The 27,975-nt window shown below is 36.3% G+C and overlaps 2 long non-coding RNA genes across 2 annotated transcripts in view; one reads left to right on the top strand and one right to left on the bottom strand.

Moving 5' to 3' along the window:
- LOC112675464 (uncharacterized) overlaps positions 1–20,606 on the bottom strand; it is a 41,988-nt gene extending 21,382 nt beyond the window's left edge. Inside the window, exons 1-3 of the long non-coding RNA XR_003145892.3 lie at positions 20,490–20,606; positions 19,153–19,370; positions 15,822–16,000 (exon numbers count right to left, since the gene is read on the bottom strand). This is a non-coding gene — a long non-coding RNA (uncharacterized LOC112675464). The remainder of the gene's footprint in view (positions 1–15,821; positions 16,001–19,152; positions 19,371–20,489) is intronic.
- A 60-nt stretch (positions 20,607–20,666) lies between these two features.
- LOC125754050 (uncharacterized) overlaps positions 20,667–27,975 on the top strand; it is a 33,563-nt gene continuing 26,254 nt past the window's right edge. Inside the window, exon 1 of the long non-coding RNA XR_007407321.1 lies at positions 20,667–20,766. This is a non-coding gene — a long non-coding RNA (uncharacterized LOC125754050). The remainder of the gene's footprint in view (positions 20,767–27,975) is intronic.

The raw sequence follows: 27,975 nt of genomic DNA, 5'->3' as shown, positions 1-27,975 counted from the left end.
ATAGTACATCAAAAAAACATGGGGTGGGGATAAAAATATAGAGCTTGATAATGCACTTGAACTTAAATAAGTTATTAATTTTAGAGGAAAAGAGAATCTCAAGCAGACTCCATGCTGAGCACAGAGCTCAACATCAGGCTCCATCTCACAACCCTGAGATCGTGATCTGAGCCAAAACCAAGAACTGGATGCTTAACTGACTGAGCCACCCAGGTGGCTAGGTTGTGGTGTTGTTTTTTAACATACAAGCTTCATGTAACCACGTGGCAAAACCTAGAGAAGATTTTAAAAAGATTAAGTGATCTAAGCATACCATACAGATAATCTTCAAATCACCATGATCATAGCAAGGGAAGAAAGACAAAGTAGGAAATGATTAACAAAATGGTAAATAAGTCTACTTATTAGTAATTTCTTTAACTATAGGGACTAAATTCTCCAATCAAAAGATCGAGTGGCTAAATGGATTTAAAAAAAAAAAAAAAGAGGAAGATCAGTCTATGTGCTTCTGGAGCGGGGGAAAAAAAAAAACCTCAAAGTAGGAGCTTGGATGGCAGAGTAAGAGGACCCTGAGCTCTCCCTATCCCACCTTTACAACAGATATCATCCCCTTCCAAGTCGAGAAACTGGAGAGTGGCCTGAAAAATTCTCTGTACTAGAAGAAACTGTATCTATAGGGTTAGGAAGGTCAGAAAGGCAAAGGGAGGCTGCCTACAGGAGGGACAGAGCCATATACAGGGAGGGCTGAGAAACAGACCTCACATGGGAAGGATTAATCCCCATAATGTTTGACTTTAAAAACCAGAGAGGCTGAATTTTGTGTTTTTAAAACCAGTAGGACTTGGAGCCTAGAACTTTAGAAGTCAGCTGACTCAGTACTGGGTGAGCCAGGAGGGCAATAGCTGGGCTGCAGCAGACAGGCAACATAAAAAGGGCTGTTTACACAATATCAGGGGCAAGTGGGAGACAGAACTGTTCATACTGATTTCTGAGTGTTTTGGGGACTTCTCTAAAAACCTAGGGAGGGAAGGTGCCATTTTCTTCCCTGTCCCCCAGCATAAACAGAGCTACCTGTGGGAGGCAGGGCTACACAAACATTTGCTAACTAACCTCCTAGCCATGCCACGGGCCCATGAAGTCTTCCGCAGAATTGCCCACTCCGGGCCTACTAGCTTTGGCCCTGTGCTCAGGGTAAATTTTGTTAGCACCCTGCCCAGTTACCAGGTACACAGACAGCTGCTACCATTCACTGCATCCAAGCCATAGCCTTGTGCCCATCCACCACTGAGCCCAACCCTTGTGTGCGCTGCAGCCACCACATGCCATGTCCATTTGTGCAACCCCAACTGGACTCCCAAGTTCCCCAGCCTGAGTTCCCACTCAGAGCTATCCTGCCTGGGTCCCATTAACACCATAGAGAGCAAGCAACCCGCAACAGGCAGAGAGTCAGTACAGATGACTTCAATGAAAGGAAAAATAACTCAGACACAATAGGAATACTGTCCTATAGTACCAGGTTCTGGTGAACAGGGGACTCTCCAGAACCTCTTTTTCGGGAAATCACTACTTTCTTAACACAAAGAAACAGAGAAACAAACAAAATGAGGAGACAGAGAAATTTATCCCAAATTGAAGAACAAGACAAGGCCACAGCCAGAGATCTAAGTGAAACAGATATAAGTAACACACCTGATGGAGAATTTAAAGCAATGATCATAAGGATACTCACTGGTCTTGAGAAAAGAGTAGAAGACATGAATGAGACCCTTATTGCAGATATAAAGGGCTCAATAAACAAAATGAGAAAACCCTTAACGGAATGAACAGTAGGATGGAAGAAGGAATGATTTAGTTGACCTAGAAGACAGAGTAATGGAAAATAACCAAGCTGAACAAAAGAGACATAAAAGAATTCTGCAAAACAAGAAGAGACTTAAGTAACTCAGCGACTCAATCAAACATAGTAACATTTGTATTATAGGAGTCCCAGAGAAGAAGAGAGAGAAAAGGAAGCAGAAAATTTTACTGAAGACATAATAGCTGAAAACTAGAAATTAGAAAATACAGTGACAAAGAAAATGTTTTCAAAGCAGCAAGACAAAAGAAACCCATAAGTTACAAGGGAAATCCCATAAAGCTAGCCAGAGATTTTCTCAACAAAAATTTTGCAAGCCAGAAGGAAGTGGCAGGATATATTTTCAAAGTGCTGATTGGGAAAGATCTGCAGCCAAGAATACTCTATCCAGCAAGGCTATCACTGAGAATAGAAGTAGAGCTAAGAATTTCCTAGATAGGGATCCCTGGGTGGCGCAGCGGTTTAGTGCCTGCCTTTGGCCCAGGGCGTGATCCTGGAGACCCGGGATCGAATCCCACGTCGGGCTCCCGGTGCATGGAGCCTGCTTCTCCCTCTGCCTGTGTCTCTGCCTCTCTCTCTGCCTCTCACTATGTGCCTATCATAAATAAATAAAAAATTAAAAAAAAAAAGAATTTCCTAGATAAAAACTAAAGGGGATTGTGACTAAACCAGTCCTGCAGGAAATATTAAGGGGAATATTTTCAATGGGCAGGAGGGACCACAAGTGAAATACAAAAGCATTAAAAATGAATACTTGTTTAAAAAAATCAGTCAAGGAACTCACACAAAAAGGATAAAATAACATACCTAAAACATAGGAGAAAAGAATGGCTTCAAATTTAAAGGACCATCAACTTAATATAGACTATTAAATGCAGAAGAGGTTATATACAAACCTCATGGTAACCATATATCAAAAATCACTAAAAATATGCAAAGAATAAAGAGAAGGAAATTCAAATAAACTACTAAAGAAAGGTCAGCAGAACATGAAAGACAATAAAGGATTAGGGAAAATCTTCAGAAAACAACCACAAACAAAAAAATGGTAATAAATACATACCTATCAATAATTACTTTGAATATAAATGGACTAAAATCTCCAATCAAAAGACATACGGTAATAGAATGAGTAAAGAAATCCTTCTATGTACTGCCTAAGAGAGACTCAGGCCTTATACTTATAGATTGAAAGTGAGGTGATGGAGAAACATCTATTACACAAATGGTTGTCAAAAGAAAGCTGGGGTAGCCATACTTATAATGTACAATCTAGATTTTAAAACAAAAGAGTAACAAGAGATGAAGGACATTAGATAATAATAAAAGGGACTATCCAACAAGAAGATATAACAATTGTTAAATGTTTATGCACACACATAGGTGCATGCAAACACATATAACAACATAATAACATAAAAACATAAGGGAATAAACCAATGATAATATGATAGTAGTAGGGGAATTTAACACCCCATTCACATCAAGTGACAGATTATCTAAACAGAAAATCTGTAAGGAAACAGTGACTTTGAATAGCACAATGGACCAGATAGATTTAACAGAGATATTCAGAATATCCCATCCTAAAACAGCAGAATACACGTTCTTTTTAAGCGCCACATGGAATTTTCTCCAGAATAGGTTACATATTAGGCCACAAAACAGGCCCTTAACAAATTCAAGAAGATAGAAGTCATACCATTCATCTTTTCTGAACACAACAGTATGCAACTAGAAGTCAACCACAAGAAAAAATCTGGCAAGACCATGAATACATGAAGGCTAAAAAGCATGCTACTAAATAGTACATGGAAACAAAAATGAAAAAGCAATGGACCAAAATCTTTGGGATGCAGCAGACACAGTTCTAAGAGGGAAGTTTACAGCCATAGAAGCCCCCAAGATACAAAAAAGTCTCAAATAACCTGACCTTAAGCTTAAAGGAACCAGAAAAAGAACAATAAATGAAGCCTAAAGCCAGCAGGAGGAAGGAAATAATAAAGGTTAGAACAGGAAAAAAATGATATCAAGACTTTAAAAAATAGAATCAATCAATGAAATCAGGAGCTCTTTGAAAAAAAAATAAAATTGATAAACCTCTAGCCAGACTTATCAGAAAAAAAGAGAAAGTACATAAAATCACAAATGAGAGAGATTATAACAACACAGAATTGCAAACAGTTATAAGAGACCATTATGAAAAACTATATGCCCACAAATTGGACAATCTAGAAGAAATGGATATATTCCTAGAAACATATAACCTACCAAAATTGAAACAGAAAGAAATATTAAATGTGAATAGCCTGATAAGCAGCAAAGAAATTGAATCAATAATCAAAAAACTTTAGATTTAGTCTTCTAAACAAACAAGTCTAGAACAAGATGGCTTCACAGGGGAATTCTGCCAATCATTTAACGAATGGTTAATACTTATTCTTCCCAAGCTATTCCAAGACATAGAAAAAGAAGGCAAACTTCCAAATTCATTCTATGAGGTCAGCATTACCCTGATACCAAAACCAAATAAAGGTACTACTAAAAAAGAGAACCACAACCCATTATCCCTGATGAACTTAGAGACAAAAATCCTCAACAAAATGCTAGCAAAAGAAATCAAAATACATGAACAAAAAATCATTTTCCATGATCAAGTGGAGTTTACCCCTGGGCTACAAGGATGGTTCAATATCTGAAAATAAATCAACATGATACATCACTTCAATAAGAGAATGGATAAGAACCATATGATTATGTCAACAGACTCAGAAACAGCATTTGACAAAGTATAACATCTATTCATGATTAAATACCCTCAACAAATTAAGTTTAGAGGGAACATACCTCAATTTTTATTACATTAAATACATTTATTACATTACATACATTTTATATGAAAGACCCACAGAAAACATCATCCTAAATGGGGAAAAACTTAGTCCATTTCCTCTATGATTGGAACAAGACAAGGATGTCCACTCTCGCCACCTCCTAGCCACACCAATAAGAAAACAAAGAAATTAAAAGCATAGAAACTGGTAAGGAAGAAATAAAACTTCCAGTATTTGTAGATTACATGATACTATATAGAGAAAACCCAAAAGATTCCACCAAAGAAACTGCTAGAACTGATAAATTTAGCAAAGTTGCAGGATACAAAATCAATGTACCAAAATCTGTTGCATTTCTACACACCAATAATGAAGCATCAGAAGAAGAAATTAAGAATCCCATTTACAAATTCACCAAAAATAATAAGATATGTAGGAATAAACCTAATTAATGAGATGAAAGACCTATACTCTGAAAACTGTAAAATACTGAAAGAAAATGAAGAGGACACAAAGAAATGAAAAGACATTCTATGCTCATGGATTGGAAGAACAATTATTTTTAAAATGTCCATACTACCCAAAGCAATCTACAGAGTTAATGCAATACCTATCAAAATGCCAACATTTTTCACGGATCTAGAACAAGTAATACTAAAACTTATGTGGAACCACAAAAGCCCCATAATAGCTGAAGCAATCTTGAAAAAGAATAAAACTTCAGGTATCACAACCCTAGATCTCAGGATATACTACAAAGCTATCAAAACAGTAATACTGACACAAAAATATACACATATATTGATGGAACAGAATAAAGAATCAAGAAATAAACCCATGATTATATGGCCACTTAATCAACATAGGAAGCAAGAATACACAGTGGGAAGAAGATAGTCTCTTCAACAAATGGTGTTTGGAAAACAGGACAGCTACATGCCAAAGAATAAACCTGGATCACTTCTTATGCCATACACAAAAATAAACTCAAAATGGATTAAAAACATAAATGTGAGACCTGAAACCATAAAATTCTTAAAAGAAACTAGAGACCATAATCTCTTTATCATCAGCAGTAAAAACATTTTTTCTATATGTCCTGTGGCAAGGGAAACAAGCAAAATAAAATGATTGGACACACAACACAATAAAAAGTTTTTGCACAGCGAAGGGAACCATCAACAAGACAAAAAGACAACCTACTAAGTAGGAGAAGATATTTGTAAGTGATTTATCTGATAAGGGGTCAATATCCAAAATATATAAAGAACTTATTAAAATTGTACACACAGGGCAGCCTCGGTAGCTCAGCAGTTTAGCCCCACCTGCAGCCCTGGGCATGACCCTGGAGACCTGGGATCGAGTCCCACATCAGGCTCCCTGCATGGAGCCTGCTTCTCTCTCTGCCTGTGTCTCTGCCTCTCTCTCTCGCTATGTGTCTCATGAATAAATAAATTTTTAAAATCTTTTTAAAAATTGTACACACACACACACAGAACTTGTGCACATCAACACCCTCCCCCTTATCCAAATGAAAAATGGGCAGAGGGCCTGAATAGACCTTTTTCCAAAGATGGCATACAGATGGCCGACAGACACATGAAAAGATGCTCAACATCACTCATCATCAGGGAAATGAAAATCAAAACCAGAATGATTTTTCCCACTTTTTCTCTCTCCTTTGGGCGGGGGGATGGGGTGACTGGGTGACGGGCACTAAGGGGAGCATTTGATGGGATGAGCACTGGGTGTTATATGTTGGCAACTCGAACTCCAATAAAAAATATACAAAAAATAAGATGCTTAATATTGGGGAAAAAACACAATGAGATATCACCTAGTACCTATCAGAGTGGCTAAAATCAAAAACAAAGAAATAACAAATGAGGATGTGGGGGGAAAAAAACCCTTGTAGATAGTTAGTGGGATAATAAACTGGTATACTCAACTATGAAAAATTGTATGGAGGTTTTTAAAAAAATGAAAAATAGAATCACCATACATCCAGTAATTCCACTTCTGAGTATTTACTCAAAGAACATGAAACCATAATTGGAAAAGGTAATATGTGTGCCCCTATGTTTACTGCAGCATTGTTTACAATATTTACAATAGCCAAGATATGGAATCAATCCAAGTGTCATAAAAAGATGAATGGATAAAGATGTGGTATGTATATGTGTGTGTATATACATGTATATATACACATAACAATATTACACAGCCATAAAAATGAAATCTTGTCATTTGCAACAACATGGATAAACTAGAGGATATATGCTAAGTGAAATGTCACAGAAAAAAAACCATATGATTTAACTCATGTAGAATTTAAGAAAGAAAAAAAGAGAAAAGAGAAAAATTTAAAAACAGGCTCTCTAATGTAGAGAACAAACTGCTTGTTGCCAGAGGAAATGTGAGTGTGGAGAAGGGAGAAATAGGTCAGGGGAATAAAGAGTCCACTCATGGTGATGAGCACTGAGTGATGTATAGAATCTTTGAATCATTATATTGTATACTTGAAACTAATGTAATACTGTACTTAATTATACTTGAATAGAAAGAGGTAAATTTCCAGAACAACAACAACAACTTTCCTAAAGAAAAGTTTAGACCCAGATGACTTCACTGGTGAATTTTACCAAATATTTAAAAACAAATTAATGTGAAACTCTGAAAAAAACAAATATAGCAAATTCATTGTATTAGTCCAGTATTACACTGATACTAAACCAGAATTAAAAATCACAAGAAAAGCAAACTACATACTGATACTCATGAATATAAACACAAAATCCTTAATAAAATGACTAGCACACTGAATGTAGAAATGTATAAAAGGAATTATACACCATGACCAAATGGGATATATCCCAGGAATGCAAGGTTCATTTAGCATATGAGAAATGGATAAATTGCAATCCATGGCATTTAATAGATTAAGGACAAAAGCTACATTAACATCTCAATAGATACAGAAAAAATTATTTAGCAAAATGCAATACCCTATCATGATTAAAAAAAAACATTCAACATTCTTAGAAGGGCACTTGCTCAACCTGGAAAAGGGCATCTATGAAAAACTCACAGCTAATATCACACTTCGTAGTGAAATACTGAATGCTTTCTCCCTAAGATCAGGAACAAGCCAAGGAACTCTGCTGTTACTACTTTTATTCAACATCATAATGGAGGTTATAGCGAAGGCAAATTGGACAAGAAAACAAAAATCCTCCAGATTGGAAAGAAAAGATGTAAAACTATATTTGTAGATGACAGTATCTTGTATATAAAAAATCCTAAGGATTCCACTAATAAGTCCAGCACATTTCCAAAATACAAGATCAACATGACCATTAATTCCACTTTTTTAATTTTTTTTTTTATGAGAGAGAGAGAGAGAGAGAGAGAGAGAGGCAGAGACATAGGCAGAGGGAGAAGCAGGCTCCATGCACCAGGAACCCGACATGGGATTGGATCCAGGATCGCGCCCTGGGCCAAAGGCAGGCGCCAAACCGCTACGCCACCCAGGGATCCCTAATTCCACTCTTATGTATATATCCAAGAGAAATAAGAACATAAGTCCACAACACAAAAACTTGCACATTAATGGTTATAGCTTCATTCTTTATAATAACCCCAAAATGAAACAACCCAATATCCATCCAGTGAAGGATGGATAAATATATTCATGCATTGAGATATTACACAGCAATAAAAAATAAAATACTACCTGAAACCAATATAATGCTATATGTCAATTCTACATCAATAAAAAAAAAAAAGCTCAGTTTAAAGGGAAGTCTTAGAAAGGTGCAGTAAATTGCCCAAATAACTCGTGGTCTGTGGCAAAACCAGAACTCTCATCCAGGTAAACTCCCACACAGACTAAGCATCATGCACACTGCCCCTGTTTAGTTGGGTAGATCATTCTCTTTCATACTTAGAACTTACTTCCTTATGTGAATAGACTAGTACATGATAACATTAGACTATATATGGAGACTTACCATTCTGTGACAGAGACTTCACCTAAAAAAAAAAAAAAGTGAATTTCATGTTATGTGAATTATAACTAATACTATTTTAAATCACTACAATATAAATCAGTGTTTCTTAATCCTTTTTTATCATTATCTTTCCCCAAGGAATATTTTTGGGCACATATTTTAAATGTGACATATATACTGTGTAATTGTTAATGAATTATATATGTATGTGTATATAGGTGTGTGTGTACACGTATGTGTGCTTTATAACTAAAAATAACAGGATTTTTTTTTTTTTTTTGCTCCTAACAACAAATTTTTACCCCCGCAGCAGTGATATCATTCCTGTTGATAATGAACTGGATGTAAGATGGAATGTGCCAGAATATCTTTTCTTCCTCACGGCTTGCTGCTTGGCCTACTGATGTTTCTGACAAAGATACCACTAGACACTGAAGGCATGATTGAATTGGATTATAAGTCTTCAGAAATGCTTTCTGAAGCCGCTATACCTCCCAATTCACATGATTCTCTAGCCTCTTGCACTTGACATTGTAGAATGGCCTATATCATTTATCCACGATTGGTTATGAGACAGGCTGTGAGATATAGAAGGAAAACTAGCCAGAGGTCTACTAGTTGGACTTGCTTATAATCTAGAGTCTATCCTATTTCCTAAATGAGACCAGTTCTAATGTTCTTATCATATCTTCTAACCAAAGACCACCTCATCATTGGCTAAAGATTGTGACCTTGTTTTCCTTGACCTTATGGAAAAAGCTTACAGTGTTTCCTACATCACTCATACACATAGTGGCCATCAACCATGAAGGGTTCTTAATAAAAATGATTCAGACATCTTTGAAAATCTTCCTGAGGGCAAGAGAGGAGAATCTAATAGGAGATAGCAAACTCTCTGGGGTCCTCTCTATGTGCATGATCAACTTACTATGTCTTAAGATGGAGGGTACAAGTACTACTAATACTAGAAGTGCTTGTAGAAGCAACTTGAGAGAATTAAAATTTTGCCTAAAGATAAGGCAGTCCTATAGATGGGATAATCATACTCCTCTGTGATTTGGAGTACAGGGGAATTTTAAATACAAGAAACTCTTGTGAATTAAATCTCAATACCAGAACTGCTGACAATCTGGTCTTGTCTCTGCATGTTCTAATGCTTACTTCATATTTGCATGGCCTTAGGATTTTTTTTCCTTGAAGAATTAGTATAATTTTGGAGCACCTGGGTGTTTCAGTTGGCTAAGCATCTCGCTTCAGCTCAGGTCCTGGGATCAAGTCCTGCATCAGACTTAGTAAGGAGCCTGCTTCTCTCTCTCCTTCCCCTCCTCTTGTGCTCTCGCTCTCTCAAATAAATTTTTTAAATCTTAAAAAAAATTAGTCTCATTTGAGGTCAGCCATGTTATTATGAATTTATTTCATTGTCTCTACTATTCCCCCTGAATGAGTTTACAGACAGATGGTATCTCTGTTTTAGTTTGATCAAGTCACTTTAAGAATAGGCATATTAATTCAGTGACTGAAAATGAATTGTGAATTCAAACTAGATGCAAGTTTGGCTCTGTATGCTTCCTACTTTATCTTAATGCCAATATCACCCAAATTTTTCATATGATGTAGACATAAGGTGATAACATGAGCGGAGAACAGATGATCATATTATCCAAGTCTGGTCTAGAATGAGGATTTCACCTCATTTGTGTCTATGAAAGCTAAAGATAAGGATCCTCTGACTTTGGTTCAAGAGACACAATACATTACACATTAGTTAATCTTCAACTGGAAGCTGCTTTACATATATATATATATGTGTGTGTGTGTGTATATATATATATATATCCATATTCATGGTAGAAACCTTAGTCATGGGAAGGGTGAAAGGACATCAAAATAGAGTAAAAGAAAAAGCAATTGCAGGTGGTATTATTGAGCCACTTAGATTTTGTTTAAACTGGGTAAACATTTCTCCCATTAATTCTGCGATGTTGGCTACTTTCTCCCAGTTTGAAGTCAAGCTAGAAGTAATTAATTAGATATTAGAACACAGTGATGGCCCTGTAAATGCCATTATAAATGTATTCAAATTTTCACCATATGAGTGAATGAGCTTCTTCAACTTAAAATTTGAATCTCCCAAATTCACAAATGATTAGGGATTAAACAACAGGCTACTGAGCAACCCATGAGTAAAGAAAATATCAAATGAAAAATTTTAAAAATATCTTGAAACAAAAATGGAAATACAACATACCAAAACTTATGGTATGCAGCAAAAGGAGTTCTAAGAGGGAAGTTCATAATAGAAAATGGCTACATCAAGAAAGATCTCAAATAACCAACTAAATTTACACCTCAAGGAACTAGAAAAAGAACAAACTAAGTCTAAAGTTAGTAGAAGGAAGGAAATAAACATTAAAGCCGAAATAAATATCAAATAGACTAACAAATAATAGAAAAGAACAATAAAATTAAGAGCTTGTTTTTTGAAAAAACAATATTGGCAAACTTTTAGCTACATTTACCAAGAAAAAGAAGACACAAATACAATCAGAAATAAAAGATGATACAACTGATAACTGAGGAGATATTAACAATTATTATGAACAATTATAATGGCTACCCTAGAAGAAATGAATAAATCCCTAGAAAAATACAACCTATCAGGACTGAATCAAGGAAATACAAAATCTGAACAGACCAATTACTACTAAAAAGATAAAATCAGTAACTGAAATCCTCCAATCAACAAAAGCCTAGAACTAGATGGCTTCACTAGTAAATTCTACCAAACATTTCAAGAAGAATTAACACAAAATCTTCTCAAACTCTTCCATAAAAAGAGGAAAAAACACTTCCAAACTCATATTAGAGGCCAGCATTACCCTAATATCAAAACCAGATACAGATGCCACAAAAAAAAATTAGTCTAATATCCCTGATAAACATAGAGGCAAAAATTCTCGAAAAAATTAAATTCACTATTAAAAGGATCATACACTATGATCAAGTGGAATCCCAAGGATACAAGGATGGTCCAACATTTGTAAATCAACCAACGTGATACACTACATTGACAAAATAATTAACATCACATGAAAATCTCAATTGACCAAAAAAAAAAAAAAAAAAAAAAAAAGCATTTGACAAAAACCTAAACTGGATGTGGAGGAAATATACCTTAACATAATAAAGAACATATGTGACAAGCCCACAGCTAACATCATACTCAATGGTGAGAAGCTAACCGTTTTTCCCCTATGATCAGGAACAAGAAAATGATGCCCACTTTCACCATTCTTATTCAAAATAGTATTACAAATTCCAACCAGAGCAGTTAAGCAGGAAAAAAAGTAACAGAAAAGATCCAAATTAGAAAGAAAGAAGTGCCAGTGTCCTTACTGACAGATCACATTATATACAGAAAATCCTAGACTCCACTCTAACAGTGTTAGAATAAATTTCCTACTATTTTAGGACAGAAAAATTCAATAGTCCATTCCATTTCTATACACTAGCAATGAACCCTCAAAAAGAATTAAGAAATTCAAAAATTAAGAAAATCTCATTCACAATTGCATCAAAAAGAAGAAAATATTTAGGAATAAATTTAATGAGGAGATGAAAGACCTATACACTAAAAACCATAAAACACTGATGAAAGATACTGAAGAAACAAATAGGGGCATCTGGATAGCTCAATGGTTGAGCATCTGCCTTTGTCTCAAGTTGTGATCCTGAGGTCCTGGGATTGAGTCACACATCAGGCTCCCCAAAGGGAGCCTGCTTTCTCCTTCTGCCTATGTCTCTCCCTCTCTCCCTCTGTGTCTCTCACGAATAAATAAAAATCTTAAGAAGAAACAAATAAATGGAAAGATATCTCATGGTCATGCATTAGAATTAAAATTATTAAAACGTTTATATTACTCAAAGCTATCTATAGATTCAAAGCAATTCCTATCAAAATTCCAATCTCATTTTATCAGAAGTAGAGCCTCAATAAAGCCTGAATAACCAAATCAATCTTTAGAAAGAAGAACAAATCTAGAGACGTCACATTTACTGATTTCAAACTATATTACAAAGCCATAGTTATAAAACAGTATGGTACTGGCATAAAAACACCACATATATCAATGGAACAGAATAGAGCCCAAAGATAAACCCATACATATAAGGTCAATTAGTTTATGATAAAGGAGGCAAGAAAATACAATGGGAAAAAGACAGTCCTTTCAATAAATTGTGCTAGGAAAACTGGACAGCCATATATAAACAAATGAATGGAACCACTATCCCGCAGTATACATAAAAGTCCACTCCAAATGATTAGATTTGACCTTGAGACCTGAAACCTAACACTTCTAGAAGGAAACATAGGCAGTAATCTCCTTAACATCAGGATGGGCAATGAGTCTTTGGAGGTAACACCAAAGGCAAAAGCGACAAAACTAAAAACAAGTAGAACTACATCAAACTATAAAGCCTCTATATAACAAAGGAAACCATTAACTGAACTAAAGTAAATAAAATCTAAGTGGAAGATTACATTTGCAAATCATGTATCTGATAAGGGGTTAATATTCAAAATACATAAGGAACTCATACAACTGAATAGCAAAAAATAATCAATTAAAAAGATAGATGATCTAAATAATATTTTTCCAGAGAAGACATGTAGATAGCCAACAGACACGTGAAAAGGTGCTCAACATCAGCAAAACCCAGGGAAAAACAATTGAAACCAGAATGATATATCATCTCACCTGTGTTAGAATGGGTATTATCAGAAAGACAGAAATAACAAGTGTTGCCAAGCATTGGGGAGTAAAGTGCTCTGTTGGTAGGAATGTAAATTGGTACAGTCACTATGAAAACCAGTATGGAATTTCCTCAAAAAATTATAAATATAATTATTACCATATGGTCCAATAATTCCACTTCACTATATTTATTGAAGAAAATGAAAATACTAGCCCAAAAAGATATCTGCACCCCAGTTTTCATCACAGTTTTATTTATAATAACTAAGATATAGAAACAAAATGTGCCCATAAGTGGATGAACAAATAAAAAAAAAATGTGATCTATAGCTAAATCTATATAAAACACAATGGAATATCATTCAGTCATGAAAAAGGAGATCTTTCCATTTATAACAACATAGATTAACCTTGAGGACACTATGCTAAGTGAAATAAATCAGAGAAAACAAATATCAATGATCTCACCTTATAAATGGAATAAAAAAAGAGTTCAACCTTCTAAAACTGATATAGTAAGTCAAATGTGAGGCAGTAGAGACAGCACATGGCTTCTATGTTGCAGTCACTGTTCTCAGATTATTTCAACTACACGATTAAGGCCAAGACTCAAACACAGCTGGAGAACTACCTCCCAGGGATGAATGAGTAGATTATCTCTCAATAGCTGATAACCTAAAAGTGACAAGGAAATAATTTTACTAGACTATCTCCTAACTTTGTGTATGATCAAGAATATGAGATATCACCTCACACTTGTCAGAATGGCTAAAATTAACAAGTCAGGAAACACTAGATGTTGGTGAGGATGAGAAAGAGGAACCCTCTTACACTGTTGGTGGGAATGCAAACTGGTGCAGCCACTATGGAAACAGTATGGAGGGTCCTCAAAAAGTTAAAAATAGACCTACCCTATGACCCATTTACATGGGTCATTTACACTACTGGGTATTTACCCAAAGGATAAAAAAATACTGATCTGAAGGAATACATGCACCACAATGTTTATAGCAGCATGATCAACAATAGCCAAATTATGGAAAGAGTCCATCCATCAACTGATGAATGGAAAAGGAGATGTGGTATACATATACGATGGAATATTCCTCAGCCATAAAAAAAAAATGACATCTTGCCAACAACATGGATGGAGCTAGAGAATATTATACTAAGTGAAATAAGTCAGAGAAAGAAAAATACCATATGATTTCACTAATATGTGCCATTTAAGAAGAAAAATTGGGGGCGGGGGGAGGGACAAACCAAGAAACAGACTAAACTACAGAGAACATACTGAGGGTTACCAGAGGGCCCCCCTGCCACAAGTGGAGGCAGGTTAAACAGGTGATGGGAGAACACTTGTGATGAGCACGAGGTATTGTATATACGTGTTGAGTCACTTAATTGTACACCTGAAACTAATACACTGTATGTAAACTAACTGGAATTTAAATAAAAACTTTTAAAAAGTTATTTTAAAAGTTTAATTATGAGAAGCAGTCTTCAGATAATAATACTGTTATCATTTTAGTTTCTATGTCCTTACAGTATTTTAGATCTGTCCAGTTATGAGATATAACAGTCTTCTACTATAAATATATTTGTGTTAAGCTCTTCCATTTCTAATAATGCTTTGCTTTATATACATTCCATAATGTGTTCTATAATATGAGTTTATGACTTCATAATCATACTATATCATTAATTTATTCTAGGCATTGATAATATTGCCACTACTGCTTTTTTATTTGCATGTCAGCAATATCTTTGACCAAGCCTTTTTTTAAAATTTGCTGACTTAAGACTATTGCCTATAGAAAGCATATAGCTGGGTTTGTCTTAAGTCAGTCTGACAGTCTTCTAGAAAGAGAATTCTATTCAGTATTTAATATAATGAATACTTAACTCATTTCTTTCATCTTTATATCATTTTTCCAATATTTTTCTGATTTTATCAATTTGCTATTAACTATACACTTTTCCAGTTCATTAATGCTTACCTTTCTTTCTTTCTTCTCAAGTCAAAGATATGACTATAAGAATAACCTAGTAGAATAGTTGCTACTTTGGTACTGGTAAGACCCAAGAATACTTTTCTTTCGCTCACCACTGCTTCTCACACTGCCTCTAGCCACAAGAATTTAGAATGCTTTTATACTTTACTTTTCATTGTAGACATCTCTTTCCACCCCATTGAAAACTTCTAGATTTGCTGAAATAGTTTAGTAATTTTAATAATAGTCCATAGGAATTATCCTGATAGTTTATCCTCATTTGGCATTTACGTATGCCAAATGTGTGACTTAATATGCATTTAGCCCAATATTCATTTAGATTCAATTATACTTCAAGGTTTATTATTTACCATTGTTTCCTTTCTGTATTTTCCTTTATGTTGGTCTCCCTTCTTGCTCGGTGGTTTGAAGACTTTTTCAAATATTTTCTTCAAATGTGGTAATGTATGCTATCAGTAGATATGCCTAAATTCTCAGATTATATCTTCATTTTTTGTCTCCAAGATAAAATGACTGGAATCCAACAGTCCTATATGAAGCAAGGATATTGTTCAGTCAGTCTAGAAGGTAAACAAAAGTGATATCCCATCTACAATATTGCTACTCATTTATTTTTTCTTTGTTCATTGTTTTTCTATTTGGAAACTTTCAAACTCTTGTTTTGGAATTCAGAAAAGATTTATTAAGATACACCTAACTATATCTCTTCTCATTAATCCATCCTGGAAATTATTAAGTACTTTCAAATTTCAAACTCCTTTTAGTCTTGGTTTCATGGAAAATTTGTTCTATTTAAATTGCCTTTCTTCCATATCAGTGGTACATATCTACCTGACCCCACCTGGAACTTCTCTTAATGTGTCCTAGATCTATCTTCCAATTCTCTTTTTTCTGTCTCTTTTACTATGTGCTTTTAAATTTTTCTTTAGTGAGCCAGAAAATCAGTAACTATCTCATTCATTCATCTACTTAAGAGTGTAAATAGAAAATCGTCTCTATAAGTTCTAGAGAGAGACCTTGTTGCTCTTTTCTGGATTAAAAATAATAACACTTAAATTGTCTTCTGTCTCCTGTGATAGCATTAGCTCACTAGGATTTGGTACTGTCTGGTACTTCAGGCCATATGGCAGCATGGATGTTCATTCTAACTTCCCTTTAAGTAAGAATTTGTATTAGTTGTAAGGAGTTCCTTTAGGATCCCCTGGAGTATTCCTATTTCTCCTGAACAGCTCCTAGCAATGACTGAGCATGGCAGTGGTACCAAACCCAAGACATTTCTGCCCAATAAGGACTTTTTCTTAAACGTGGATTGTTTTATTTTGTGTGTATGCTAATTTTTTTATTGAAGTAGTATAATTAACATAAAATGTTATATCAGTTTCAGGTGTACAACATATTCAACAATTCTACATATTACTCAGTGCTCACCATAATAAGTGTAGTCACTGTCACCATACAACGTTATTACAATAATCCTAATGCTGTAGCTTTCATCTCTATGACTTATTTATAACTGGACTTTTGTACATCTTAATCTCCTTTATTTATACCACACATCTCTCTCAACCCGCCTCTCCTCTGGTAACCACTAGTTGTTCTCTGCATTTAAGAGTTTCTTCATTTGTTTTGGTTTTTTTAGATTCTACATATAAGTGAAATGATATGGTATTTGTCTTTCTCTGCCTGACATATTTCACTTAGCCTAGTACTCTTTAGGTCCATCCATGTTGTTACAAATAGCAAGGGAACTTTTCTATAAGCAATCACAGTCTTTGCCAGCCCAGACAGGAACTCCAGAGCATTCTCAGAACTGCAACATAGTTTGAAGTTATTGCTTTCCCAATCTTTTTTATTTGTCTTTTCCTTTCACAGGCATGAGAGCATAATCATGATATGAAGTCTTTCTCTGATTACTCCTCCTCTTTTCCCCTTCATCTTTCACAATAATTTTATTGTACTTCTAACCTCTTAGCATATGCTTCCCAAAGGACCAAAACCAATACAGTTGGTAACAGGAGTTATCTGAGAAAGCAGGAAAAAAGATAGGATTTTGAGAATAGGGCACTCATTACCAGACTGGTAAGGATGACTCCATATTGAGTGGAATGTGGGGCATGAATAATCCATGACATAAGGTGGCAGCCCCACTAATAAAGATTTCACCAATCATCATGTGAGAAAATATCATGGTTGGTGGAACATCCTTGTTGTGCTGTGACTCAGGCTTCTGCCCATGTATGCATTGTTCTCTCACACTTTTAGAATTGGCTATATAAATCTTCAGAGATGACTTGATACCCTCAGAAAAATAACAGTGATTAACAAGTAGTTAAAGGCTAAATATGAGTGCAAAAAGGTCCCTCTTATAGTTTTCAAAGAGGCTCTTATCTCCTGCAGTGACAGAGTGGACACAGCCAAGGAATAGACCAAATTAAAGTTGCTGAGCTTCAAAGATAGTTGCACCCTCAGTCAAGGCAGGTCTTTTGACTATGGCCCTGGTCAGGAAAACCTAGTAATCTGATATGGATTAGGCATAGCTAGCTGGATACTACTACAGATTGTGGTTTACAGACTTCCCTATACCATTAGAGCCTCCCGAGCTACTGTTTAACACTCCTTCTTATAACTAATCCCACCCCCATCCTCGGGAAGATATGGTATAGTCTTCTCCAACACCAGCTGGCAGCAGCTTTCAGCAAAAACTTCCTTCAGGCATATAATTAGGGTTGTCCCATTATAACAAGATGAGGGATATATGGGCAACAGGGAAGAAAGAGATTATAACTATAGAAAACTGTAAGTAGTAGTTAGCAGGTGCTGACCAGGGCTGTATATGTAGTATTGGATTTTGAGGGTTCTTGATCAAAAGGAATGAAATATACTGCTAAATAAGCAATAATTTATTGACTTGGATACATAAGATTTAACATCCTTCCCTGCTCTCCATCCTAGAGGATAGAGCAAACTCATTGCTAAAGTAAGCACTTTGAAGCCTAGGGAAAATGGTGACCCATGCAGAACAATGTAGAAATGCCTGAGTTACCAAGGCAGATTATGGGATGACTCATTATGTTATGGTAAAGGTGAATCCAAAAAATGACTCTCTATAGTACTGCAAACTCAGCCAAGTAGAAACCATAATTGTGGCTGCTGTGGTGGAGGTAGTATCATTGTGAAAGCACATTAATGAATAAGTTGTATACAGCCATTGATTAGGTAGATGTATTTTTTTTGTCTATATAATTTAGGAAAGAATAACAAAAATATCCCTGGGGAAATTTTAATTCATATGGAAAGGACAAGTAAACCATGTATGTCTTCCTTGCCTGTCATAATATAATTAGAAGAAATCTGGACTATGTCCATCTTGGAATACGGAAAGAATATCATATTGATCCATATATGCATGAAAACATGCTGATGAGGCAGGATGTGTGTGAGTTGGGTACTATATGGAAAGTTTTCATAAGAACCGTATTCTCTGGAAGGCAAGAGAGGAACCCCTCCAAGATTCAAAAATCTATAACTTTAATAAAGCTTCTAGAGATCTAGTAAACAGCAATGTGCCTGGATACCTCCAAAGTAGAATACAGATTTCTGTATCTTGCATGCCTTGCCACAAAGAAGGAAGCACAAGGTCTGGTCAGCCTTCTTGTGTTCTGAGGATAGCAAATCCCTCACCTGAGATTCTGATCTGGACTATAGGTGACACAAAAGGTTGCCAGTTTTAAGTGGAGCCTAGAGCAGAAAGGTACTCTTTGGCAGGTCCAGACTATGATGCAAGCAGTTTTACTTCTTCAGTCAGATGATTTAGCAGACCTGATGGTGTCAATGGTGAGAAATATTTCATTGTAGATTTTCTGGAAAGCCCCTGGGGTTCTGAAGAAAGGCCATATCATCTGCAAAGGAGAATTATATGCCTTTGAGAAACAGCTTTTGGTGTTACTATAGCCTGATAGAAATAGAATGGCCATTAAGTCACAGTGATTGTCACTTTGCTTGTCCAACCTTCTAAGATGGGAATGGTACATTTAGAATTTAGTGCAAGCAGGAGGGGTACTCATGCAGTTTACTTTTGCCCTCTTAGTTCTGACTCATATCAAGTGTTGAGTAAATGGAACAAATTTCTCTCTCATATACTGCCCATGGGAAGATAAAATTGAACAACCACATCTTAAGAGAGTTTGGCAGTTTCATAAATAAGTTAAACACACATTTACTACGTAATGTAGCTATTCCATACCCAGATATTCATGCAAGATAAATGGAAGTGACTATCCAATCACTTCTCAGCCTTTTGGGTAAGATCAAGTGAAAGTGTATACCCAAACAAAAATCTGCTAACAAATGTTCATATCAGCTTTAGTTGTAATAGCCAAACCCTGGAAACAAACCAAGTATACATCAAGAGATGAGTTTGTAGACAAACTGTGGTATATCCATGCAGTGGAACTATTCAGCAATATAAAGGAACAAATTATAGATTCAACAAGATGGCTGAATTTCAATAGGATAGTGCTAAATGACATAGGCCATAATTTTTTAGAGTACATCCTCTAAGATTCCATTCTAAAAAATGCCAAGTAATATATAGAGACAAAGTCAGTTGGAAGGAGGGGTTAGAAGGTGGCAGGAGAAAACTGTTGGCAGTGATAGATATATTCATTCCTGTCATAATAATGCTTTGATAGTTTCACAGGTATATACATGTTTCAAAATGTACTAAGTTACATATATTAAATGTTTATTGTACACCAACTATACTTCAATAAAGCTGTTAATTTTTAATAAGGCAGAAACCCAGAAAGTGGTGGTAACATCCCAGGAAACATCCCACATAAAAACTCATTTGTTTGTGCTCTAGTGATACCACACTGACTAGATTTGAAGGTGATAGCCATGCTTGGATACCACTCTTCTGAGGCTCATGAAGAACTGGATGAATCATAGTAATCAAACATAGGAAATGAGGTTGTCCTATTCATTCTGGCATTCCATGCCGGACTATGTGAATATACCTCTCCTTAGCATGCTAAAGCCTCCTATAGTTCTTCACAAATCACTCAGTGGTGCTCCAGTGAGATCATGCAGAGAAGCTAAGAAAGCAATGGAATAAGTTATGGCCCAGCTTGTTTCCCTACTACAAGTTCCATGGGGTTGCCAGGCACCCAGAAAGATAACCAAACACCAGTGACCACATACAACTAGCTCTTTCTGTTAAGGACAGAGGGTCCAGGCCTCACTCTTGCCATACTGGATTTTCTTTGCCAAGTCAGAAAGCAATATAATAGAAAGGTAAGGTACATTTTGAGATAGCAGATGCCAAGCCCTCTACAGAGATTAAGGTTTTAGACATCTTGAAGTAAATGTCCTGTCCTTAATCATCTTCCAATGTGCCAATAGTACATATAGCCCTTTTTAACTAGGGGAAGTATGTAATAGAGAAGTACATTTAATATCTTGAGTGGCATTTATGAGTAACAAAAATTGATCTGAGTTAATGTAATCCTGTCAACTATGTTATGGTTATATAGGATCTTGAGGTAGCAGCTTACTGACAAAAACATACCAAGTACTTGTTTGTACTAGGTTTAGATAACTGGACATTGGCCAGTGAATTGGGAGTCAATGGGAGGTACTTCCTGAGCCCCTTGAATGACAATCTGAACTGGAGAATCACAAGATATGGGCTAAGAAAGGAGAATCACTGGCTTAGCACTACTACTAATACATGGTAATTCTTAAGTACTTTATATCCCCATTGCCTTTATTTTTTGGCATCTCTATTTTTTTTAGTGAAGATCCTAAAACTCACTTCTTTCATCAGGGTGGGCCTGGATTGACTCAAAAGCCTATGAGATTATGCTATAGTAGGCTGCCTAGTGTTTGAGGAAAAACTGCCTTCAAAGCCATGTTAGAGAAGTCAATTCATTAAGTATTATAACATTCTAGCAGCACTGAAGAAGTCAGTCTCCAGGAAAATACTGAAATACACAAAGAGCATGACTTAATATTTAAAGTTCCAAATGAATAGGGATTTTGCTGAAAATTCAACTTCTTACAAAACCTGGACCCCTCAAAACTGACTGCAGGCAGGTTGAAAGGGAATAGGGCCAAATCTCAGACTGGTCCTTACTTGATAATAGCAATAATAAAAGAGTCATGGATTCCTGACTTGACTAACCCAATTGAATGAGAGAAGTTGTCATGGGGCAAATGAACCATGTTTTCATTCCAATGCTGGCCCAGAGGAGAGAAAATTGTTTATCCAAGACTACTAGCATAAAGCCAACAGTCCAGTTTGATCCTTTTATCCTTTCCAAAGACTATATACAACATGAATGACCCATGTATAAAGCCATAAACTCTATGGCCACCTGGAGAGACCCACTGTCCATATACAACAGATCTATCAGTGATGCCCATAGAGTGTCTTTGCAAACTATAAGGCCTAGGAATTAAGTTCCTAGAATCTACCATGGCTCAATTCTGCAGGAGTCCAGAGAGCTTTCTCGTGGCAGGTTCTGAAGCAAGATAAAGTCACCCTATGACATGATCCTTTCCCTCAGCTCAGATGCATTGAGTCTTTGTTAGGTACATAAGTATAGACATATAGATTTTTCTTTTCAGCTTAGCCAAATTGCCTGCTTAGGCATCCATAACAGCTCTTTAAAGGTCCCAATCATTCTCTGCTGGAACTGGATATAAAAGCTGCTGCATTCCATGCCTAGCTGCAAGCCATGTGCCAATGCTATAGAAATCCAGGAGAGAGCACCATGGGGGTAAGAGGATTGAAAGGATTTATAGACTGACAGGATATCTTTGCCTAATTCTTAACTACCTACTTCCTAGATACATGACAAATAAATGATCAGAGAGGATATTATGGGTGAAATATAGATATGGGAGCTAGAACAGATGTTCAGGAAGATACCATAACAATGGAACAGAAGTAATAAGTAAACAGACCTACTTTAATCTATGACAATATAAAAATTAACAGCCTGGGAGTAAGACTTCTTTCTTCCAACCTATAAGAAGAACCCTATAAATGTTCTTGCCTAAAGGAAAGACAGTGGAAAGTTTACAGAAAGGTTTAGTATTTCTTTATAGGGAGAAAATGAGCTTTTTCTCCAAGAAGAAAGGATCAAAGACCAAAGGACAGGAGGAAGAGATGGAAAAATATTCCATGCTCATGGATTGGAAGAATTAATATTGTGAAAATGTCAATGTTACCCAGGGCAATTTACACGTTTAATGCAATCCCTATCAAAATACCTTGGACTTTCTTCAGAGAGTTAGAACAAATTATTTTAAGATTTGTGTGGAATCAGAAAAGACCCCGAATAGTCAGGGGAATTTTAAAAAAGAAAACCATAGCTGGGGGCATCACAATGCCAGATTTCAGGTTGTACTACAAAGCTGTGGTCATCAAGACAGTGTGGTACTGGCACAAAAACAGACACACAGATCAGTGGAACAGCATAGAGAATCCAGAGTGGACTCTCAACTTTATGGTCAACTAATATTCGATAAAGGAGGAAAGACTATCCACTGGAAGAAACACAGTCTCTTCAATAAATGGTGCCGGGAAAATTGGACATCCACATGCAGAAGAATGAAACTAGACCACTCTCTTTCACCATACACATGACTCCCAATGCAAGCTTACTTAACAGAACATAGACTAACTCTGGGAAATGAACTAGGGGTGGTGGAAGGGGAGGAGGGTGGGGGGTGGGGGTGAATGGGTGACGGGCACTGAGGGGGGCACTTGACGGGATGAGCACTGGGTGTTATTCTGTATGTTGGCAAATTGAACACCAATAAAAAATAAATTTATTATTAAAAAATAAAAAGGCCAGGAGGAGGGGAAAAAAAGCCATTGGCAGTGAATAGAAAAGTTTATACATTGTGGAAGGATGGAAAGGCATCAAAAAGATGGGCAGCATATTTCAGCAACTGTTTCTGTGGGCCACTCTTTCCATTTAAGGTCTTTCATGAGACAAGTAATTGTAAAGAATGGAATTGCTTCTCATTACTTTTGCATTGAGAAGTCTGGCTTTGTAAGATGACACTGTCTTAAGATTTGAGCCACATTAATTTCCAACTTAAGATAGGTTCTCTTCATCTGCACTATAAGCAAGCTTCTTAAGAATGGCCTTCAGTGTTCATTCTATTATTACATCAAATGATATTTTATTTTTGTTTAAATAATAAATTTATTTTTTACTGGTGTTCAATTTTCCAACATACAGAATAACACCCAGTGCTCATATCGTCAAGTGCCCCCCTCAGTGCCCATCACCCATCCACCCCCACCCCCCGCCCTCCTCCCCTTCCACTACCCCTAGTTCGTTTCCCAGAGTTAGGAGTCTTCATGTTCTGTCTCCCTTTCTGATATTTCCTACCCATTTCTTCTCCCTTCCCTTCTATTCCCTTTCACTATTATTTATATTCCCCAAATGAATGAGACCATATAATGTTTGTCCTTCTCCGACTGACTTACTTCACTCGGCATAATATCCTCCAGTTCCATCCACGTTGAAGCAAATGGTGGGTATTTGTCATTTCTAATGGCTGAGGAATATTCCATTGTATACATACACCACATCTTCTTTATCCACTCATCTTTCGATGGACACCGAGGCTCCTTCCACAGCTTGGCTATTGTGGACATTGCTGCTAGAAACATCCGGGTGCGGGTGTCCCGGCGTTTCACTGCATCTGTATCTTTGGGGTAAATCCCCAGCAGTGCAATTGCTGGGTCGTAGGGCAGATCTATTTTTAACTCTTTGAGGAACCTCCACACAGTTTTCCAGAGTGGCTGCACCAGGTCACATTCCCACCAACAGTGTAAGACGGTTCCCTTTTCTCTGCATCCTCTCCAACATTTGTGGTTTCCTGCCTTGTTAATTTTCCCCATTCTCACTGGTGTGAGGTGGGATCTCATTGTGGTTTTGATTTGTATTTCCCTGATGGCAAGTGATGCAGAGCATTTTCTCATATGCGTGTTGGCCATGTCTATGTTTTCCTCTGTGAGATTTCTGTTCATGTCTTTTGCCCATTTCATGATTGGATTGTTTGTTTCTTTGGTGTTGAGTTTAATAAGTTCTTTATAGATCTTGGAAACTAGCCCTTTATCTGATATGTCATTTGCAAATGGAACACAGGCAACACCCTTTTTGAACTCGGCCACTGTAACTTCTTGCAAGATACATCCACTAAGGCAAAAGAATCAAATGATATTTTAAACTTACAGCTTCATTTCCTTCTTTCTTAAGTGTAGCCATTTTATATATATCCTCTTCTTTCTCCTTTCTGACTATTCCATAAAGTTCATATTCTCTCAAAAGTCTAAACTTGAATGATAAGAATCATAGGAAAAATGTTTAAAAGTGTCACATGGTGTATGTCATCTATGTTCTAGACTCTAGAGACACATTATATACTCCCTGACTTAATGGTTTGTAATGCCTAGCAGGAAAAAATAAGACACAATTACGAATTACAAGAATGAGAGATTAGAGTGATATGAGGGGATGTTTGGAGCACAATGGGAGTAAAACAGAGGGGATTTAATCTAGTCTAGGGAGTCGTACTTCACCACCATGGGTAGTCCTTCACTGAATCATTCTGAATGAGTGAGGTAGGATGCCTTACTGTGAAACTAGTACATTATTTTCTTTTTTTAAAAAAAATCATTCAACATTTAATAATTTAGATAAGAAACAGGCTTTCTTCATAAATATATAAATTCTTCACTCAAAATAGTCTGTAACCTTTAGTTACTGTTAGTAACCTAAATATTTGAGCTATATGGGTCTCATAATTCTAATTTGTCACTTAGACAAAACAGTCAAATTGATTTTTGTATGCATTTTAGAGAAATCCTTCTTTCCATATGTCCTTACCTTCACTGAACCGGATATTTAACTTCTCTCTGCTAGCTAAATCTTTAATCAGTGAGAAATGGTAAACTATTTGATGACAATAGCTCTTATAGAAAGAGTCTAAAGGCTAAGGGAGGTATAAGACTTTTCCTTGAAAAGTCTACTTTGCATAATAGGTCACCTGAGTCTTGAGTCTTCTTGGATGAAATAGAACTAAGCTCTTACATGTTCCAGGGTTTTAGATCTTCTCAACATTTTTTTTTTCTGTTGACATTTCCAGGTTGAGTGAAGTGAGTATATAAACTGACTTAGACTGTGTGACTTTCACTGTTTGAAGTTGCCATGCCAGAAGTGACTGACTTTCTTAATCCAGTTTTATTGAACTCTAAGGTGGCAACCATAGTTTGCCTCCTTCCTAGTACCTATCCATCAGGAAGAAGCATCACTGGTTTAGACTTAAAAGACTGAGCTCCCCTTGCTGTAAGTAGCCATTGCTATTAACCCACAGTAGCAAGTCAGTGGCCACTCTTGACTTCTATCTCACCACGTTGGTTACACACTTCAACAACTTCAAGAAATGCACTAGATGTTGTAGTAGCCTTCTTTACCTTCTAGTACTAATGCAAGCTTTTATTTATTTTCAACTCTGATCACCTAAGCGAGATTTCATTAAGGGTAGGGAGAGAGTTTCACCCCTGAGCTCATCTTACCCCAGAGCCTCGGAAGGCTAGTTTGGGATCAATGTACAAGTCAGGTTCAGTTTGACATGTTCCTTTTCTGTTTTGTACATGCCTGCTGGGACCTTTTAAAGAGCTTTGAACAAATTCAACCATTCATCCATACAAAAGTACAAAGAATCAGTTCTTCTCTTTACCACCCACAATGGTACAGTTAGGGAAGTAGAGAATGCACTTAACCCCATCTAAACTCATGGCCCCCACTCTGTGGGCATGCTTTCAAATATTACTAAACTGCCCTTACTCTCCAAACACATAACCTGCTGGTGCAATCAATTTCTAGGAGCATGATTGACCTATTTTTCTCTGCCATTTAGACTTTCTCTAAGCAGGCATATCTCTAACTCTTGGCAGATAAATTCTCTCTAAAAAAAAAAAAAAAAATCCAGATACTTTATAAGTGGCTAAGTTCAATGTAAAATGGGGATAGTTCTTCTTTAAGAATTATTAAATAGGGGAGGTGGGAAAAACATGGGTATTACTACTATTATACCAGATACATAATGACCACTAATGTTCTATTTGGATCTTGCAGGCTCTAGTCTAGTGGCCTCAGGTTATACTGCATTTCAAGGTTCTGATTCAGCTTAGGCTGCTCTATTATCCTACTGTGTCCTGCTCCATAGGACAAAAGGGTTTATTTTTTGTAAGAGAAGGCAAAAACTTCATCAAAATGGAGACATCACAGTGTTCATTGTGTTTCCTGCTTTCTGAAAACTCAATGTGAAATAGGCAGACTCAGAGATGAAGATTATTTGCAGACAGACAGTTTTTTTTTTTTTAAAGAGCATTCTCAGGATTCTCAACTGCAAAAAAGAAAGGAATCAAGCAGAACTGAGCAGAGGGAGAAGTCAAGCTTCAGTGCTGTCTGAATAGAATACCTCAGCTAACCCTGGAGGAAGATCTAAAGATAAAATTATTCCTCAGAGCTGCCCCAGCTGGAAAAAAGAAGGCTAGACTTTTATACTCCCAGGACAATTATTTATTGGACACAGACCATCCAAGAAAGAGGCATGGCTTTGGACAAGGTTGTTCTCTTCCACTAGGGAAGCCATAAAGAAGGCTGACAGCTGAAAGGTATATGCACACAGCACTCTCAACAAACCTGGGCAATCAGTCCTTTATTTCTGAACAAGGATCTTGGTAACATATAGTAGCCACCACATTATGTAATATATACTTATGGAGATATTTATTTTCAAGTTTCTAAAGATTTGGACATGTAGCCTGAGATAAGTGCCTCATGTTCATATGCAAGTTGAAATACTTGTAAATATTATGAACTAAAAAGAAATTCTCTTTTAATCTTGATTGGGGCTATAATCCTTTTCTATTGGTATATACCCCTAAACAAGGAAAGAACCTTATTATCCATACTTATCTATTCAAAAGACAAATAATGAACTAGTTCTCTAAAATAATCATCTTCTGAGGAACTCACTGGCCTTTAGGATTGACCTCTTTAAATCTATATATAATTAGCAGAGAGTTGGCAAAAAGAGATACTGCTTTCCTATAGATTACTATGATAATGCAATTGGATATCTTCTTTCTAACTAGTGTGGAGTAGTGGGAATAAAATATCAATATGGATATGCTTACCTATTAGCAATCCTGAAGTGTAAAATGAGTAGCAGAATAAAGAAATTATGGCATTTGAGAAAAGGCTACAAAAGTGAGACTCTTAACAAGACTGGGAGACGTATAGAATCCACTGGGAGACAGGTAGGGTAATACTACAAACAAAGGCAAAGCTCAAAATGCTCAGAGTATTCTGGGAGATCAATATAACTATATGGCTATAACTACTCATGAAGTAGAAACAGGAAGAACCTGGGACCAGATGGTCACCTCCTCTGTCCTCCAAACAAAAT

The sequence above is a fragment of the Canis lupus genome, chromosome 30 (genome assembly GCF_003254725.2).
Source record: "Canis lupus dingo isolate Sandy chromosome 30, ASM325472v2, whole genome shotgun sequence".
NCBI classification, from domain to species: Eukaryota; Metazoa; Chordata; class Mammalia; order Carnivora; family Canidae; genus Canis; species Canis lupus.
The sequence above is the reverse complement of the archived record's forward strand: the minus strand, read 5'-3'. Positions and strand labels throughout refer to the sequence as shown.